A 6,000-nucleotide genomic window follows, 5' to 3' on the forward strand; every position below is an offset into this window, starting at 1 on the left:
GTGCCACGTCTTATCTCAAAAATAAGAGAAAACACAAACGACTCAAATAAAATAAAATATTTTGTAAAATAATATTGAAACGTAGTTAATGATAACATGGGCATTAAAACAAACAAAAAATGTATGAAAAAAAAAGTTTTATCTAACCAAATTTTTTATAACAAAATGAAGTGTTTTTGTACAAAAAAATGCATTTTACAACTTTTACTTTAGTCGAACTTTACAATGTCAGACATTTCAAAATTAATCTTTAGATGATTGTTCACATCATGGTTGATCGTTATACGCCAAAGAATTAATATTTTGTGCGCAGTCTCCATTCAAACAGATAACCTCATCTTAACGTCTTCTGATTCCTGCCATAAGTCGACTAATTTATTGCTAAGTTAGCAGTAACTATTCCTGACGAAGAGTATTGTTTATTTCATGACGTGTTTGAACTAGGGTGTCCTTTCGTGCACTTTACGCCCAATAGTGTCCCATAAATGATCGATATGGTTCAAAGTCGGGCTACGATCGGGCCAAGGTAGATAAACCGAATTACATTGGAACAATGGATCTTCCTCCACGATGCTAATTTCCAACTTTGGCGAGCTCTGCACCATATTGTAAACGGGTAACTGTGTGTCTGTTCGTATGCAAATGTCCTTGAAATGGTCTTATCGCACGATAACCGGAAGCGCTGAGGCGATCTCGAAAAGTTCTTGTTTAAAGGCTACTGTATGGGCATCACTCTCTTTTTAGGATTGTATTGTTTGCAATGGGTTTTCTTCTGACCAACCTTCATTATGCTTATTTTCCCTAGCAGATGTTATAGAGGGTCTTCTTGATCTTGGAAGGTCTTTAACATCGTTAGTTACCTGATTTTTATTCTCAAAACGACTTATAGTGGAATGGTGATAACCAAAAATACGTGGAATTGTCACAGCGACATACCTCCTTCTCTCATGCTGATTATCTGCCATCTAGCTGCAAATATGAGTTGTGGATGACCAATTACAAGGTGTCAATCACATAACTTTATAAACTTGGTTATTTAAAGTGTTAAAAACAATGAGAATAAAAACATCTGTCTTACTGTTTACGAGTACAGTAGCTGCATGTGCAGATACAGTGTAATAACTTATCGAGTCGATATGTGTTGATTAAACCCAGGTGATATCTAAATAATGTTTAACTAGTTCTATTTTAACAAATTATATCACAAAAAAGTAAAAAGTGTTTTTTTAATTTAAATTTCAATTTGGTGTTGCAATACTTTTTTTTCCATGTCTATATATAGTGCTTGCTTTAATTAGCGTAGCTTAATATATTAAACCACAAATAAAGTTCCGTAGCTGGTTTCTTGCCGTCTACGTTTTGTAAGCAGACGGAAATGCATTACTGTCGGCACGGTAGTATTTCCTGGACCATAAGGGATAATGATAGCCTTCTGGGGATCTTCACAACTTTCTAATACTGCCCAAAGTTCTACATACACAGTTAACTGAAGTACTTTAATTATATTATTCAGGAATGAATTTTAATATGTATTATAACCGTTTACTTTTTTTTTGCTATCTTTAAAAACCTGAGGCCACAGCATTGCTTTAATGTCTTTTATCATGCAGTGAATTCATTTTTTTTTTAATCTCAAAATTTCATGATCACCTGTGTGTAAAATTATTTCATCCCCTAGCTGGGGAGAGCGTTTTCAGTTTTTGATCAAAAACACTGTTCAGATACATTGTAGACAAAATAGCAACCTAAATTTCGCGGAATGCAAATACAACAGTGATACCAACAACTCGGCGCACACGGCCAACTCGCACCATTCAAACGCTCTCACTAATTTTCACGACTTTCATCATTTTATCAAACTCCCACCACTCAAAAAAAGGAGAAATATACAGTCAGCCAAAAGCTAAGCACCACTTAATTATAACCGGAAATATTTTTTTGACTTTTGCGAAAAATATACAAATGTTTGGTGTATTGAATTGCCTTTGACATGCACCAAGAGAGACTGGTGACATCAAACTACTGTTACAGAAGGTTATTCTTCGATGCCTTACATCGACGCAGGATGGCGTCAAGACAAAAGTTTAAGATAGCCTTTAAAGACGTCACAATTATTTGGCAGTGGCGGATCCAGAGGGGGGGGGGGGTTCCGGGGGTGCGCACCCCCCCCTTTATTTTTGCCGATCAATGCATTTGTATCGGGACATATGTTTTGCACCCCCCTTTCGAAAATTCCTGCATCCGCCCCTGTTTGGACTGCGATGCATGTAACAACAAGTCATATCGTCGTGTCTGATATAAACAAAACAATGATACCACACTAGTTACATCCAATATTCTCTAGTGAAAAACAGTTACCGCGAATAAAAACAGGGTTGAATGAAATTACGCTGACATTTTCGAGACGTCATAATTATTTGGACTACTTGCATCTATATTTCATTTAGATGTTGTTTTAATACTTTTATTGTCTGTGTTTGGATCACGCCTCTATTGTGCTCTTTACATTTAGATAAAGATATTAAATTGAACAACTTTTACTATTAATTGATAAAAATAAGTAACAAACCTTGTTGATATCTCATATTAACTAGCTGGCTGTTTATCAATACGATTTTCCGGAAAAGGAAGTAAAATGTATCGACCACAAAAAATATGTATTTTTAGAACAGGCAATTGAGAATTACTATTCTTACGTCATCCTATTTTTTGTTAAACTAAACAGGCTTTCTTCCTCGGGGGGGGGGGGGGGGGGGGGGGGGGCACTTCAAACTTTTTTGGGTAGGGGTGAGCAGCTGAGACATCAAGTACCCCACCCTTTTCATATATTTCGTTTATCAAAAATATATACCTTGTCATGTATTAATGAACAAAAAACAGACCTATAGATATATTTGGATATTTTTCATCTTCTTGTACATTAGATTTTACAAAAATTTTGAGGTCCCGCTCATTTTACGTTTTTGTTTAGATGCAACGCAGTCGCAATAATCACACCTTGCTTTTCCAATAAATTCTTCACTCCTCCATTTGCCCCTTTTATAACTTTAATTATGAAGAAATTTCAATTTGAAAAGACAATAAATATTGTTTTACTAGATAAATGTAGTAACACTTCAGATGGTATCACTTTTATTGAGTTTACATTAATTAAAAACTGATTTGTCGTTCCCTCTTGAAGGACGCTAACACTATATATATGCTATGGAATTTCTTCAAATGTTTCATGTATGCAAACTTTTCAATGTTAATTAGGTGCAAATGTCAAAATGATTGGATTTATTGCATCTATATCTAACCTCAGTGGAAATACTACATTGAATAAATAGAGTTTAATTGGTTTGACAAATAGCTGATGCATTTACGACTGAGGTTTAACCGCATCAAAAATAAATAGAACATTTGATTAGTTTCAGATACTTATAATATATATATCCAGCAAGTGATAATATCAACCTATTGATATATTTAATCTGAATTTCTCACCCTTTTCATATATCATGAAGCATGAAATAGTGACCTATTCCAGCGGCTCATCCCTACCAGTCATTACATAGGAAGTGGCCCCCCGGGCTTTCTTCATACAAGATAACATACAAATACAAAACCTATTAAACAATAATAAGACCTGCAATCAAACAAGCTTTCTATTGTGTTACAATAAAGTTACAATACAGAGGACTACTGTAAAAAATGATATTGATTTTATTTATGAAAAGGAGGGGGAGGTCTGAATTTTATTTATGTAGAGAAGTAAATGGGACTTGGGCTAAATTCAACTATAGTATTACTTCAATTTTGAATGAAGTAGCTCCTAAAAAGATACCAAGAGGAAAAACACACAGAGCCAAGAATGACTTTTGAATATGAATAAACTCATCATAGATATATACCAGGATAAAATTTTGTATTTACACCAGACGCGCGTTTCGTCTATAAAGACTCATCAGTGATGCTCAAATGAAAAAAATGAAAATGGCCAAATAAAGTACGAAGTTGAAGAGCGTTGACATTATTGAACTTATTCAAAAAAGAGTTATGCTTTTTATAATGATTATTGTAAATGCAGAAATAAAACCCACAGGGAGGTTTAAATTTTATGAATGCACACGCCCCCCCCCCCCCTTTTTCGTTTCAATCTGAACATGTCTTACTGGGTGAGCTGCATGCATGCCTTCGAAATTTTCAAAAATAAAAACTTTTGAGTAAAACATTTCAATGTATTGTATTTTTTTTCTTCTCTTCGAAATTTTCAAAAATGAAAATTTTTGAGTAAAACATTTCAATATATTATATATTTTTTTTTCTTTTAGTCTTAATTTTGAAATGCGACATTAAATTATTACACAAATAGTATCAACAATCCTAATTCTCAAATAAAGAAGCTTAACGGTATTCAGTTAGAACAGACCATTATAATATATTAGAGTATTAAAGCTATAAAAAAACAAACTATAAAAATCAGGTGAAAAGGGCTTTAACTAGTCAGATTGAGTAAACGTATTGTATAAAAGTGTTTATTTGGGCGTCTGCAACTTCATTGTAACATGATAGACATATTGCACACTGAAACGAGCCGAGGAGACAATTCTTTGATCATCAAGGGCCATACATATCGGAAGATAAGTGTCCTGAAATATAACAACATATCTTACTAATGTACTACAAAACTGTGTAAAGCCAGTCACCACGGATTTTATTGTCAAAACACAGATCGAGCATAAATATGTGGCAGATGACCGAAAGACAGAGGCTAAAGAACTACGGTTACGGTCAGGGAAAATGTCTGGAGATGTATCTTGTAGGCCTTCTTCCACCTCCCCACTGTGAGCAGGGGACAACAGTTTTATACATGTTATGATTGACAATTCATAAATTTGTACAAGTGGCTAATGGAAGAGGTCTATAATGTTAAATTAAAAATAACATGACTTGGATGGAGAGTTCTCTCATTGGCACTGATCATATCACATCTTCTTATATCTATTCACCTGTAATTTACCTGTAAAAAAATCGGCGCAAATGAAAGAAAATATCGGCGCAAATGAAAGAAAAAAATCGGCGCAAATGAAGTGCAGATCGGCGCAAATGCAAAACGCCGGTTTATTTTTCATAGATTATAAAAATAGACAAATACGAAGTGTACTTAGTTTAGTAAGTAAAAATCAAACTTGGAAACGCAAGCAATTCTCTAAATAGATAATGAGAGGTGGAATGATTAAAAATGAGAAAACTCTAAACCAAATGACGTTTTCGTACATCACCCGTCTTTCGAATTCACATTCAGTCAAAATTTCATAATCTTGAATATTATTAGTACATAATAGGTAAAATAACAGACTAAACTGCATGGTATCGAAAGATCTGAGATCTCAATTAAATTATAATGAGTAACCATAAAAAAAAATACGTCCTCCTTACTCTGTTGGTGCAGTCACATCCCTGTTAGTAACATCAGTATGGTGAGAACGTCATGTACCAGTGTAAATACTTTTACTATTGACTATCGTTATAGGAATAACAGTATTGTTAAAAGCAAGTGACTGTAATAAAATATAAAAGTTGTCAAAATCTATTCACGTAAAGTTTATTATCTGCATACTTTATATTTATTTTGGCTTTTTAACTTTTTTACGCAAGCGTTGATGAGTCTTTTGTAGACGAAACGCATGTCGGGTATACACAATTGTTACGTCTGGTATTTATGACGAGTTTTGTCATGTCTATAGCATTGAAAAATTAAAATTTATTTATTTACAATAATGATAAAAAAAATCAGTATTTTATTTTTTTTTCAAAATTTGTCATTTCCTATGTGAAAATAATTTTAACAAAAATATCCTTGTTATACGGACATTTTACTAGCAATGGCAAAAAACATTATAACAAAATGCTAAAAATACACGTCTGTATATTGTTGAATCTTTGTACATACATAACATTTCTTGAATGTGTGGAAAATACTGGTGTATGCAAAAGGTAAGACATTTTCTGCAGAAA

Source organism: Mytilus trossulus, chromosome 5, assembly GCF_036588685.1.
Source record: "Mytilus trossulus isolate FHL-02 chromosome 5, PNRI_Mtr1.1.1.hap1, whole genome shotgun sequence".
Classification (NCBI taxonomy): domain Eukaryota; kingdom Metazoa; phylum Mollusca; class Bivalvia; order Mytilida; family Mytilidae; genus Mytilus; species Mytilus trossulus.